The 15,494-nt window shown below is 36.5% G+C and overlaps 1 protein-coding gene across 2 annotated transcripts in view; it reads left to right on the forward strand.

Annotated features, from left to right (window-relative positions):
• IRAG1 (inositol 1,4,5-triphosphate receptor associated 1) overlaps window positions 1-15,494 on the forward strand; it is a 96,154-nt gene that overhangs the window by 16,627 nt on the left and 64,033 nt on the right. The gene's annotated exons all lie outside the window — the stretch shown is intronic.

Consider the following 15,494-nt stretch of genomic DNA (forward strand, 5'->3'; position numbering starts at 1 on the left):
TTAAACCTCAGTGAGGAACAGCTGATATTTCATCATTCATTAAAGTAGAATAAGACTCATGTATAACATCTTTTTTTTTTAAACCAAGGCTTTAAGAGAAGTTTAAAATGTCATAAGGATCAATTTACCTTTTTACTCAACATATGAGAATATCACTCATGATATTCTCATATAAGATTATGGCAGATTTAATTTCAAACTGGTTCTCAGATGCCTTTGTCATTCAGCTGATGTAATGGCTGCTTGATTTCCTTTTTTAGTTGCTTGCTACTTCAAAGCACTTTATTGCTCTGTTCTAAAAATTCCATTAATTTATCTGTTGCTGCCTTTTATAGTCTCAAAAGAATGTCAGCCTTGTTGTGAGAAATGCAAGTACTGCAGGGAGGTGATGAAGCAGTAAGTGCTCTCCTAAAGACTCAGCTGCGTGTTCAGTCCTTTCTCAAGATTGTTTTTGGAGGTGCTCAAGGCAGAGCAGCCTGTGGAAACAACACATGTGCCTCAGTTTCAAGTGTACACAGAGGCCAGAGCTGATTGCTGCTGGTTGTAGCTCTCATCCAAGTGAGGTTTAGTGAGGAATGTGCTGGTGGAAGACTGGGAACTTGTGGTTTATAAATGTGTTTTCTCTTCCATTTTTCATGAAGTAGAAAGAATATAGCCTTTGCATCTTGAATTTACTATTCAAGCCTAATTTATTGAATACAGACTTGATTCTAATTCCAGAAATCAATCATCTTAGCACTGTAGGTAATACCTGAAATCTGCGGGCACCACTCTTGTAGTGCCTTCTTTTTGTCCATTGCTTTCTTCTGGATAACAACTCCACCAAAATACTTATTCTGTATTACATCAACTGTTTAAGAGAACCTTGATAAAAGATAGCTTTCAGCAAGTTTAACATGTGATCATTGGTCATTGTGACTTTCATCACTGAGTCTGACAGCTGAAATACTCTTGACTGGCCTTTGCCTGGTTTTTGAAAGGCTGATGAAAACTAATCTTTTCCACACTGGAAGTTCATGCTCCCTTATTGTTGGTATTTCAACAGCAGTTGGAAACTTCATTAAGCAATGCTCATTATTTTTGTACTGCAGGGACTGCTGTGTAGTTAATTCTGTAGCTAAAGAATTGAAACATTTTGTGCATACTCAACATAACCTTGTTACACACTCATATTTAGTATGACTTTACTAGCTATTTTTTAACACTTCAGTGTTAAAAATAGTGCAGGCTCTATTATATGTGTTAGGAGCCTCTATAAGAAGAGCTCTCAGAATCACAGAATGCTTTGGGTTGGAAGGGACATTAAAGATCCAGTCCCAATTCCTTGCTGTGGGCAGGGACATCTCCCACTAGACCATGTAACACAGATCCCCATCCAGGCTGGTCTTGAGTATCAGGGATGGGGAGTCCCCAGTGTCTCTAGGCAACCTCTTCCAGTGCCTCTTTGCCCTTATAGCAAAACATTCCTTCCTAAAATCTAACCTAAACCTACTCTCATTCAGCTTAATTGAAAAAAAAAATCTTGAAGTAATTTAAAAGTTGAATTAAAAGTAGCCTTGCAAAAGTATAAAAAGCAATCATTCAGCTTCCATCTATTCCTTTCTGCTGGGCCACTGTAGTCTCTTAGATGAGACATCCCAGCTATTTCAAGTTATCCTTGTATTTACACAGATGAAATGGTGTAAGCTATTCTGAATCTGTAGCAAAAGCTGTTCTATTTCATAATTAATGATGAAAATATTCTTCCCCTTTCCAAATGCTAAAAGGGCATGCAGAAGCAAATAGCAATGTATTTTGTTTCTGGTCATATGTTTTGTTTTGTTCACTTGGGCACTGGGAGGTATATGCATGTGCATGCTTTTCTCTTCTGCTGTAAGTGTGGAAAATGCTATTAGGTTTTCCTGGTCTTGTATCTTAAGTTTCAGCACAGTAATTGGACAGTGAATGTGAGCTGGTAGTGATTGAGCATTTAATCAAACAGGGGAAAATACAAGGGGAATTTTGAAAATGGGGAGAGAATAAGTGTGTGGACACATGTTGACAGACTGTTCCAAAGCTATGCTTTGTCTGTGATTCCATAAGAAAAATCAGCATTGTGCATATTTGTGTATTTGCAGGGTTCTGGTTTGTACATATTTGAAAGCCAAATTTATTCCTGTGCAAGAGCTGTAGTGTTAGGCCAGTGTCTTAACCAGGCAAAACATACTTAAGGGAATACAATCTGCCTCACCTTGTGCATTTAAACCTCTATTAATTAGATAGTTATGGCTGTGAAGGTAAGACTGGGAAAGGGAATGTGAGGAGCCAACCTTCTAAAAGGGGGATTTAGTTTTTCTTTCCCTGTTATTCCCTGGGGTATTTGACTTTGCTGTCCTTCCATAATGATCCATTTAAACAATCTTAGATATAAACAATGAGAACAGGAATTTCCTCTCCATTACTCAAGTTGCTACACTTTAGGAAGAGAACGAGGTAGTTGTAACAGGTTAGGCTGTGGGAATTGAGGGTAAGTGTGGGGTGATGCTGTGCAAGGAAACATGAAGTATTTATGTAGGTCACCAGCTCTGTTGTGCCTGTCACCTTAAAGCCTGTCACTATAACATCTCTTCCAGACACTGAGGTCATTGTTGGGTATCTAAGGCTGAGAATTAATTATTGGAGATGAGTCTGAAAGTAGATACATTAAATTTTTTGCACACAAAAACCAAAGTGCAAAATCCCTTTTTTTTTTCTTTGCACGACAGTCCATTTGAGGTCTGCTTTGACCAAGATATGATTTAGATCAACAATCATTCATCTGTACTTTGCTGCAGAGTAGCATCCTGCCTCATTTTCCCTTCCAGAGGAATGGTGTGACTGCTGAAATCTTCAAACACCAACATACAGTCCAGAGCAGCTGCTCACAAGACCACTGAAAAAAAGGGAATCCAAAAGCTCTTTGTTGCTGAACTCGTGCCTCATAGTCTGATTTAGAAGTGTGGCTTCTGCAGGGGGATTAGGCTGTGCAGTTACAGAAGAGTGGAAGCCAAAGTTTTGACTTATGGTATTAGGAATCTATTAAAATGACTGAGTGGACATGATGAGGATGGTAATGCATTGAATGGTTTTATTGGTGCAGTGAATTTAATCCTTTTAGCCTTTTTACAGAAATTACAAAGCTTGACAGGGTTATTAGTGAAGTATTAATGAAATCCACCAAGCTATGCAGCTGTCTGCAAAGTATAGCATACAAAACAGGGTTCATTTTTAAAGTTATCAGGAGGATAGTGCTGTGAAAGAGAAGCTAAATGGGCAATGGCAAATGAAATTAAAGACTCTGTAGCTTAGAGACAGGCATCTCACTTGACTACATCTAGCACATTTTTGACCATCACTTCCCATATAAGTAAGTCTGGCCTATCAAGTGGGATGATAAAAAGAGATGGATGCTAGATCTAGTCATTTTAATTACCTGGATTTGTTCCATTGAAATGTGGTTGCCAGGATATTGTTGCCTGAGTTATATACAAGACATTCAGATGCTATATTCTTGCTTACACAGAGGGTGAAAACATTTTTGCAAAGTTTTCCCATTTGAACACTTCTCATGCACTTCAAACATCCTGTTTAATAGTCATATCTGAAGTGTTGCATTATCTCTGCTCCTCAACGTGAATCGAGAAGTTACTCTGGATGGGAAGAATCCATCTTAGATGAAAGAAACAAGAGAGACCTCAGCAAGGTAAGAGATTGAATTTGAGACAGATTCTCATTTAATTTCTGGTTTTATACTTGGATAGATCAGCATGTTCAGATCAACTGAGCATACTGCTCTACCAATCTCACTTTTGTAGGCTAATATAGGATTATAAAAGGACAAACTTGAAGTAGGATAATTCAGGCTGCTTATTCAGGTGCCTTGCTTTGCAAGAGCACATAAAAACAAGGCCCCTGCTCACCACAGGCTGAAGTGTGACATATCAGTACTAAGGCTGCAAAGGCAGCATAGAGTTAATTAAGTTATTGTAATGCCTGGACTGTCTTCAGTAAATAACTCAAAGATGGCTTAGCTGTGTGTGTTGTAGGGCATGAGGACTGCACAAGTTCAGAGGAGACCTTTAAAAAAAGTTAGATAATGGCTTTTGAGTTCATAAGAAAAGGAATAGAGTGGCTCCTGCAGCATAAACATGCAGTTATCCCAGATAAAACAGCACATGGGCTCAAAATCAAATAGGTTTTAGAAAGAACCATTTTAATTCTTCAGTTTAATTCTTCCTTACCTTTCTTAAAATTACATGTATAGATTATTTGAATGTGGAACAAGTGTGGGTGTCTTTAGTCACCTCTGAATGATTGGAAAGGGCATAAAATGAATCTTCAGGGCAGAAAATATTTAGTTTAGGGGCTACACATTTGGGTCTGATTTCAGTGATTTTAGATTTCTTCCTGCCTTATAATTAATTCTCACTTTGCTCAAGGCTTTTTGGTTTCCCTTGGGTTTTTTTCCCTTTCCTTAAATGTTTCATCAGCAAAGCATACCAAAATCCTGTTTGTTAAATATTTTAACTTCTATGAGCATATCACACTTCATAATAACTTCAGGATTTCAGTGATTTTAGATTTCTTCCTGCCTTATAATTAATTCTCACTTTGCTCAAGGCTTTTTGGTTTTGTTTGGGTTTTTTTCCCTTTCCTTAAATGTTTCATCAGCAAAGCATACCAAAATCCTGTTTGTTAAATATTTTAACTTCTATGAGCATTTTTTTTTTTCCTTTCCTTAAATGTTTCATCAGCAAAACATTCCAAAATCCTGTTTGCTCAATATTTTAACTTCTATGAGCATATCACACTTCATAATAACTTCAGGTCATACATTTCTCCTTTGAAGTCTTCATTCTACCATGGATTTGCAAACAACCCTTCTTTTCCACTCCTTGTTCCTGTGCTAACAAGAGTTAAATTTTCTTAACAGTCAGAAGAATTGCTTTAAAGTTCCTGTGATTTGGCTAAGAAGTAACATCTATTAACTTTGGTGACAGCATGGGTGACAGCTCCCAGTTTCCTGTTTGTTTACAATTAAGTTTTGCTGAGGATTTTACCCTCCCACTTTTAAGAAGTTGTTCAGCAAAAAAAAAAATTTAAAAAAAGTACTTGTTTTGCCACATCCTAATTAACTTATAAGAGCAGTGTTCCTGACAAAGTATTAGAACACTTTCTCATAAGACCACAGCATATGGGATGCTGTGGATTATAGGTTGGTCTAGATAAGTAGAGAGGCAGAACATGGCAACTGTAAGTAAAATCTTACAATTTTTCTCTGCAGCCTGGTAGAGTCCCAGTCACCCATTATATAACTAAATTTACCTGTTATAACATATGTTACCAATGTGTCCAAGCAAATTAAGGTGTACACAAAAGGCAAGGCAATTTTACCACACTGAGAAGGGGCACAAAGTGGTCTGTGGTCACCACACCTGATATAGAATTGTATTTTGTCCAGAGGCATCATTAGATTTCTGACTGAAGTTTCAAAAACTGGATAATAAAATATTAGGTAACTGTTAAGTCACTCTTAGAAGGAAAATAATCCTAAGCTTTATTTGAGGATCCTGGATCTTTTCAAATACTGCTTCTATTTTATTAAATTATCTTGTTTACATGGTACTGATCTGGAAAGGGAATAATTTTGTTTTTCTATAATGCAACCATAGTTTGGTTTTAATTATGCTGAAATTTACTTATTTTTTTACTTCTTGGCCTGAGAAATCAACTAGAATTCCCTGTATGTTTTAGCAAACAATAGATACTTGACTGAGGTGCCTCACAACTTAATGTTTATAAGGCTTTAAACATAGTTCTGCTCTCAAATTGTTCCATAAATGTGATCACACTCTTCTTGCTCAGGCTTTTGTTGGGCTCCTGAGCCCACAGGGCTTGCATGCAGTCAGCTTCCAAGGATTTTGGTATGCACTGACATGCTTTCCTCCTTCGGCTCTGGCATTTTTCCTCTGCTGCTGCTTCACAGTAGTAGAAATCTAAATCCCAGCTGTTTAGGAAACATCCTAAATGTTTGGAGGGTTGTCTTGTTTGAGGACAAGTAACTGACTAAGATTCCTCACATTACCCCATAAATTCTGTGTCTTAAGGCTATGGTTCAAATTTTGCAAAAATGATAGACTGGAAGAAGCTGTAGTTTTCAGGGAGTCTTAAATCCATACATAAGGCTACTCCATACATATTTTGCAAATTTTGCAAAAATGATAGACTGGAAGAAGCTGTAGTTTTCAGGGAGTCTTAAAACAACACAAAACTTTACTTAATGGCATGAAAAATACCTAGTTTCAACAAAACAACAACAACAAAAAAATCTTCCTTTCTCTATGTCTTGTCTTATCTGCCTGAAACAGTCTGGGGGCTGAAAGATGTTCATGAATCTGTCATTTTTTGTCTTTGAAACTGTGATGTTCATCCGGCTTAGTACAATTTATCCTGACTAGGTTTTTGCTCCTCACCTTGCCTGTTTCTTATTGTTTTCCTTTTCTAGCTTTGTGAAGATTATGCCAGTCTCATCTTTGTTTCTGTGGACTCAGTCATGACTCTTGACTTCTTCCCAAGAGACTTCATCTCCTTTTTTTCCCCGCTTTGTTTAAGGATGTCTCCCAAGGATCATCCCTAAGATGGCTATTATTAGCAGCTCTTGCTAACTCTGGCCAATATTCTTAATACCATATTTTTATAGTCAGAGCAGTTTCAAATTTCAGCCTTTTCCATTGTTCCTAGCATGGTGAATATATCTACTCTATTAGCAGAAAAAGCCCCCTTGTTCTATGGATCCAGGAGTTATCAGAGTGATACTATTGTACAAATTCTTAGTATGCATTATTAAGAGTTATTAAACTCTTAGTAAACCCAAAATTATTACCTATTCCATTGACTTCCACTTAATTTGCATGTGTACACATGTTAAATGTAGCATCACTCCAGCTGGATTCCTGTTGGCTCAGTGCCACAAATCAAAGGAATGCTGATAGAATTTGACATGTAGAATTCAAATTGGTACAATGACTTTTGCATAGGTTTTCTTGCCCCCTTCTGATGTCAGGTCATTTAACAGTTTAATCACCAAATAACTTGTGTAAACAACTGTTTGTTACCTTTTTTTTTTGATGGTGAGCTTCTTTCCTGTAAACAGCAGCAGGCTTTGGATAGAGAACTTAAATCTATATAGCTTTGTCTGCATCCTTATCAAAGGCAAAGGATGAAGTTATTCTGAGCATCGACTTAGCCACATCTATTTATTGATTTCCATAGCGTGTAAAATTGTATGGCATTTGCACATGCTCATTTAAGATAAGACTGCCTAAATTTTTAAGATGGCAAGCTGATGAGATTTTGCATCCTAACTTTTTGCAATTGCCTGATGTCAAAGTTGTGCATATTCTCTACTCCAGCTGAAATAGATTCTCTGTGTTTAGTTGTCCTATTGGCTGAATTGCTCCCAATTCATACTGATATTTCCTAATTATCTGCTTTCAATGGAAGGTTTTCAGTGCTTTGTTGTAAATTCAGTCACTGCAAGAAACCATGTGTGAAAAGAGAAACCTAAATCAAAGGGGTTTTTAAAATGTATTTTGGGCTACAAAATGTCCAAATAGAAATACATTTGAATCTATTGGAAAAATTGTATTTGCCAGTCACAGCATTCCATATGTTTTTGCAAAGAAAGTAAAACAGGGGTAGCTGTATAAATAAATACCAAGAAACATTTTGTTGTGATCAGGCTTTGAGGAGTTGATAAGAAGATACAATGATCCAGAATAAATTCAAGGGTACAAGGCTGAGCAGCCCTGCTAGCTTTTAGAGACTAAAACTGGAAAAGAAACAAGTGTAAGAAATGTAAATGTAAAGAATGTGTCTTTTAATAAAACAGAATGACCATAGTAGTTTGGGTTGGTTTTAAGAGGCAACAAGGTAGGTTAGAAAGCAAGTTTTTAAAAGTGTATAAGAAAGTATTACCCAATTGTACATTTCATCAAAGAGGGATCAAATGCCAGAGTGACCAAGCAGCACTTTGATTTCAATGTGCTGGTTGAACAGCTTATTCTTGGGGTTACAAGGCTGAGCAGCTCTGCTAGCTTTTAAGACTAAAACTGGAAGAGAAACAGTGTAAGAAATGTAAAGAACGTGTCTTTGAATAAAACAGAATGACCATAGTAGTTTGAGGGTTTTTTTTTAAGAGGCATCAAGGTAGGTTAGAAAGCAGGTTTTTAAAAGTGTATAAGAAAGTATTACCCAACTGTACATTTCCTCAAAGAGGGATCAAAAGCCAGACAGAGTTACTGGATTCTTACATATTCTTTATGTCTAAATAATACTTGAGTTGTTTTGGTTTTGTCCTGGATGGTCTTGGGGTTTTTTTTACTGTTATGGGGTGGTAGATGAATGAAAGATCTGAAGTTGTTGTGGATGAAGATTCTGTGTTTTAAATGAAGCAAACACTATCTCAGAAAGCAGAATCACTTGCTCTGGTGATTACAACACAGAACCAGTGAGTGTTTCATTGCCTTGTTGCAGTAGGACTTGATTCATCTTGCAATATACATTTCCCAGTAACGGTATGTCAGTCTTATTTTGTGACAGTTCATTATATCACAAGGTGACATTGATTTTTATATAAATATATGTAGGTTAGGGTATCTACTTATGAGATTTTTAAAATTTCTTTGTAGAAGACTGCTGTTAAGCTTAACATTTCCTTTGAAAGAACAGATAAGTATTTGCTTTTTAAGTACTGTGAATAAGATTATGAAAAATTAAAAAATATTGCTTATAATTCAAGCCAACAAAACATCCCTAGTTTTGCTGGCATTTTTGAACAAAATACTTGTCTTTTGAACTAGGACATTCACCTTGAGGAGGATCTCAGGAAGAGAGCATACAGAAAAATAGGTCACTGGCTTTTCATTAATAAACACCCACCAGGAAAATATGATCAGACTGAAGTTCAGGAACAAATATAGAGAGGAGATTTTAGGCTTTAGATTAGAAGTGAAAAAGACATAATCTAATTCTGAGGAGAGGATGAAAAAGGAGGGTGTGGAAGGAGCAGGAAGAAAATGTAACTTTAGAGTCTCATATTGATAATGGTATATCTTTCCAACAAATCATAGAACTGTATTTTAGGCAGTTCTGGAGACATGGCAGAAATGCAGTGTGCTTTAAGGGCTGTCTGGCAAAAATTCCCATTGCAATGCATCCTGTTAAACATAGGTAAAGAATAAAGCACCAGCAGCTACTTCTATGTGAAGCTGCAAAAATGTAAAATAAATTACTATTAATCCCAGCTTTGCTGAGATTCAAGACAGACAAACATTTAGCTATATGCATATGGTCATACTGACTATGCATAATCAATTCCTGTTTTCTGAAACTGAAGACATGTGCTCAGTAGAAATGTGTTATTTGAGATGTCTTAAAAATTGAAAATTGGATTTTGCCCCCCCCCCCCCCTTTTTTTTTTGGAACAGTTGAAACATGCTGGCTGAAAAAACAAAATTTTGAAGCCTGTTGCTTTGACCCAAATCATCACATTTGTGTCATTTCTCAAATATCTGAAACTGCAAAGGTGCAGTGTTACAATGGAAAATGACAGACAACTTCATCTAAAGATATTCCTACTGATACTAATTTTTTTCCTTTTTAAAATGCACTACCTTATTAACGTTTAAGGAAAAGTGCAAAAACACAAACCATCCAATGAACCCTGCAAGAGTCTGGCAGCAGCACTAATCCAGTCAACAAAACTGTATCTTAAAGCTTTTCTCTAAAATTCTACTCATAAAGGTGGAATAACCTTTCTATCCATATTTTGGGAAACTTTAGAAAAATGACAGTGTAAAATTGCAGCATTGGAAGCAGGTGTTAACCAAAAGGAGTCTCTAACCAGGACTTATCTTTACTTTTTGCTGTAGGAATGAAAGTCACTTACAGCGTACCTCATAAAATCTTCCCACATTGCTTCCTCAGAATTTTAATTTTACCACATAGTAAATATAAACTTCAACCTCCAAATAATTCTTAAAATCTAGGACTGTTAATTGAGTGCAAACATTCTGGGTCAGTATGGGTAGGGGATGTGCTGGTATCAAGTTTCACATGAGATTAGCAATTTTTTATGATTAATTCAGCAAGGGAATGTCATCTTAAATCCTTAAAAAATGTCTGACTTGCATCCTTTCCCTGCAAATCTTAAGTGTCTTCTTGCAATATTTTAATTTCTCTTGTGTTAGACTGGAATATGGCAGAAAGTCCAAATTCAGTATGAATTCTGAATTCAGGAGGAAGTATAACATTTACTAGCTTGGCCTAGGTTGGTGTGCAGTACCAGTCTCCTTCACTTGTACTGCAGATTACCAGAGCATGCTATTATATGTCTGTACAGCCATGTGGAAAGAGAAGCCTGTAATCCTTTGGAATTTTCCTAATTCTTCTTTTCTGTCTTATTTCCCACAGCCAAGGTGAGATGCAGCTTAGTGATAGTAATTATTAGCTTCTTCAGCTTTCTTAAATGATCCCCAGAAAATAATTAAAAAACTTCCCTCCTCTTTTTCTGGAATCCTGCTATTGTGGATCACATTTTAACCCCTCACCACCACTACCCCAAAAACCAAAAGAGAAAATGAGCTCTGATGGGAAAAGCTTTCTGTACATGATTATTTACCCAATGGCTATGACTGTGTCAAATCTTCTGGAAGATTTTCTTTGATGATAAACTTTCATTTTTTATTTCTTTCCTCCCTGTCCCCCCCACCCCCAAAAAAAAAAAAACCAAAACCAAAAACCAAAAACAAAACACCAAAAACAAACCGAAAGCCATCATTGCTTTTCTTTTTTTATTTTAATTGTATCATCTTCCCAAAAGGATTTTCCCTAGAATACAGGACAATGACATAACAATGTATTTAATGTATTGTTTATAGGCATGTTAAGATTTCAGTTGCTATTAACAGAAATTAAAGCTCAACCCCAGAAAACAATTAATTAGACTAAGTGAAATATATCCATGACCTTGGAAGATTCTATGTGTGCTAAAAATATTTGCTATATTTAGCTTCTTGGCAGGCTAGATTTTAAGGGCATGGAAACAGAGTAGCTTCCTTGCCCACAAAGGTTTAATTTCTGATACTGTTTGCTTTCCCATAAGTCATTATAAACATCCTAATTTGGTGCTTTATTGGAACTCTATTTCTAAAACCACTTTCTTAAAGGGGGAAGGAAAAAGAAAATGAAGACATGTATATGGGAAAAGAAAATACAATGATTTTTGTAAATACTTTGACTAACATTTGTCCAGAAGGACTTGGGCATTGAAACTGTGTTTGTCAGTTTGGATCATTTTATTGATCATCTGGCAATGAAAACTGGAAAACAGATTGACATTTTGTTTCTTGGCCCCTGCCTGTTTCTCATATAGAGATTAACTGGCTATTTTGGGACTGAGAAAAAATTAGTTTTTTGTAAATAAAAAGACTTGTGGCTTGATGAAGAGAGGTTTTACAGGCACTTTGAGTCCTTGTCCCTAAAGTCTCAAATCTTCCCATCTGACTTGGGTTGGTTTAGAGGATCATCTCTACCTCAATCATGGAATCAAAGCAGACTTGATTTTCCATTGTTGTCCATAGAGATGTTTTCTTTAAGATGTCTGGGTTCTAGCAAACTTGTCCTTACCTTCTACAGGCTCTGCAACTGCATATTCTTTTAATTTAGCATTTTTGATTCATGTGATTCTCTTTTGCTGGAGAAAATTGGAAGTAAGTTTCCTGCCTTTAGAAGACTCATCTAGTTGCTGCATAAACATTATTAAAAGTTAATAAAGTTTGTTACATTTTGCATAAATGATCTAGCATAGCTGACTGGAAAAGTGATATTGAGTAATACCACACTTATGAACCAGCACACATTTTAGTTCAGTTTTTCTGGGTTGTATTTGGGGTTTAATATTCAGCAGAATGAGTCCCAGATGGGAGAATTTCTTTGCATGTTTTTGCTTTGGATTTTTTTTTGTTTAATATATTAAATTAGCAGAATTGTTATTAATGTATTTTTCCTCCTGTCTGGATGAAGCTGGCAGGTAAGAATTGCATACATAAATAAGATTTGCATACTGGGTGCCGTCAGATAAGAGAAGGTGACTTCACTTTTGTGTGCACTATGATGGCAGCAACATACAAGCCAGAAAACAATTGAAAACACAAATCTGATGCAGAACTAAATATTTAAATTTGGAAGAATGTTATGTGCAAGAAAACAAAAGGACACAGCAAAAATTTGGCGTAAACTTTAACTCCGCTAACTAGTTTTCCATACAGTTGAGAAATAAGATGATGAGAATGATTCAATAAACAAAATTGTCAGTGCACATTGTTATTTGGGAGGTGGACAAAGATGAATTCTGTGATGCAAGTGAAGTTTTAACTGATAAAAACACCTTTGAGATGCTTTTAAAATGGAGCAGGAAAACTCATTTCCTAGAACTCCAGTTGTAAGTGCAAATGTTATCACTTCTGCTGCAAATTTTTAGCCTGTTTGATGAGTAATCTTTATACTTTAGTCACTGGATAAAAAATAGGGCATGTAATTGTGACTTGCCATTATGGATGTTATTACACATGCTCAGGAAGGGTAATAAACAACATTTTATTGCAAGTATTTTTATGTCCTGAAGCATAAAATCTTCAAATATAGTAGTAATGAGAATAATGAAGTCAATCTTAAAAAATGAGAATTCTCAAAAACTCAAATCAAGATACCTACAACTCTTTCTGTGCAAATATGCTATTTGATTTGAAGTTCTTATCTCCCACATTGCCCAAATAAAGCCAAAACTGGAAAAAAAACACAAAGATTGTGGCAAGATCACTTTTCTGCTGTTGCTAGACAAAGCTTGTGCTTGAAAAAGTTCTTATCTCCCACATTGCTCAAATAAAGCCAAAACTGGAAAAAACCCCAAAGATTATGGCAAGATCACTTTTCTGCTGTTGCTAGACAAAGCTTGTGCTTGAAAATGGTTGTTCCAAAAATCAAGTCCCTGTGTGGATCTTACCTCTACTCTGGAGATGCAGAACTCTCCATTGAGTCAGTGTGACAAGGATTTTAGTGCTGGTCTTCACCTCCTCAAAGGCACAAGTAAAAATCTTAGAACTTGAGGAGGCCAACTCAGGAAATTTAACAGTTCCAAAAATGAAGTCCCTGTGTGGATCTTCTCTCTACTTCAGCCTGAGAGGCAGAACTCTCTATTGAGTCAGTGTGACAAGGATTTTAGTGCTGGTCTTCACCTCCTCGAAGGCACAAGTAAAAATCTTAGAACTGGAGGAGGCCAACTCAGGAAATGTAATATTGCTGGGTTAAATTTGCTGCTCCTGCACTGCTGCTTTCTCATAGGTCACAGAACTGTGAAAATCAGGGAAATGGCAAGGTAACTGGTGACGTGGGGGCACACACATCCCATAACCACCAAACCATATGTAACTGCAGAGAACTGCATCTAGATACTCTGAAATACTTCAGATACTTATAAAAAAATAACTTCATGCTCTCCCAGGGGTATACAATAGAGGAATACTGGCAACATAAATATGTTGTGTTATGGGGGAGTTGCCAAGCCATCTGTATTAGAATGTTTTTTTTAAGATCTGGTGATATATTTTGTTTACTTTTTTTTCTAATTACTTTTTTACTATGGTACATGTTACTCTGCCTTCTTTATAGAATTTTAACAGTCTACTGGAAATAATTAAATTTTTAGCTGCTAATATTTTGTCATTCAATAGTTTAGATTTTAGCTAGCAGCTTTCACCTCTGTTTGGCCTGAAATCATTCACATTAAACAAATCTCTGGGCAAAGGATCTGCCAAAGCTATAGAATATACAAAGCAGTTTCAGGAGCAGAAGACTGACAGAAGCTTTGTTTTCCTCCCCTTGTGAGTACCTCCAGTATCTTCTGTGTCCCCTAAATCCTGCATAGACAGCAGGGGTCATGTTTGTGTGCTGCAAGTGGAGGGGCCAAACAAAACAAAACTGACACTCTGCTGCTATAGGTTTCCCCATAGTGGGGGCAGTTGTTTAAATCTGGTTTACAAGCACTGGTTTTTCACTAATTCTCCGGGAACTTGAAAATATGAGGCCTCAATTACTTTAAGAAATTTGGGCTAAATTTGGCCAACAGTTGTTGTAGGACACTGGACCAATGAACAAGCAACTTCAGTGAAAAGTTTTATTTCCCAGAGGATGATAAGATAATACTGAAGAACAGTAAACAACTTGTTCTTGCCCAAACTGGATTCAAAGCATTGCTCTGAAAGGGATGAAAGTAGATTTAACAGAAACACAACTTTTGTTGTAGACAAATGAAGCATTTGACACTTATGGCCTTGAAATTCTATAAAACTGAAAAATGATGAATTACAGATGCTAGTAAAAATTCTGTGGCTGCAGATAGCTAGATGGAAGACTGAAACCATGCTGAGTCACAAGAGAGTATTTCAGAAATTGAGTTTGTGGGTAATGAGGTAGTAATTCAAAAAGATGAAAGGCAGTGTGTTAAAATGTCTTGTCAGAGTCAGCAATGGTGTCAAGTACTGTGCATGGACAAAGGACAGTTACAGATGCTAGTAAAAATTCTATGACTGCAGATAGCTAGATGGAAGACTGAAACTATGCTGAGTCACAAGAGAGTATTTCAGAACTTGAGTTTGTGGGTAATGTAGTAATGCAAAAAGATGGAAGGAGGTGTGTTAAAATGCCTTGTCAGAGTCAGCAATGGTGTCAAGTACTGTGTATGGACAAAGGACATCAGTTCCTGAAAAGGTGCTGTAAAAACCTGGCTGTTCCCTGTATGTGGGGAGCAAGCTTAAGCACCAATGTCGCAGAAGTTTTTCAGAGCCTTTTTTCACTATATTGATTTTTGGAACTAAGAATATCTTAAGTGTAGAATAATAGGCTTTCCAGCTGAAACATGACGTGGCACAAAGCAGGTGCTCAGCTTCTAATTTTCTGTGCTTTGTTGCTATCAGCTCATCTTTGCCCACTTCTCCTACAAGCCATGCACCAGTCCCCTATGGTGTTCTCCAAGTCAAACCATCAAATCCTTACTTTCCTTTGTCTGATTTGTTGCTGCCTTAGTGATCTTATCAGCCACTATCAAAAGGCAGTAATTTAGTATTGTTTGCTGCTTTCTCTTAAAACAGACATAATATATCCCTTCAAAACTTACTATCCAATCATTTTAAATGCGATCTGCTGCTTCTTTATTTATTTTAATTACCCACCTTCTTTTCTCTTGTCTTTACTTCAGCTGTGAAAGGATTTTTAGACAGAGTTTGGCTTTCTTACATTTAATAACTTCCCAGCACCTGGCATTAGAGAACTAATAGTTAGGATCTGTAGATGTAATTGTAATACTTGTAAGTAAATAGTCTGAAGCAGCTAAAGGGCTGAAGTAAAATCTGTCAGTTTTA

This window comes from Passer montanus, unplaced genomic scaffold (genome assembly GCF_014805655.1).
Source record: "Passer montanus isolate IOZ18808 unplaced genomic scaffold, ASM1480565v1 scaffold2, whole genome shotgun sequence".
In the NCBI taxonomy this organism is placed as follows: Eukaryota; Metazoa; Chordata; class Aves; order Passeriformes; family Passeridae; genus Passer; species Passer montanus.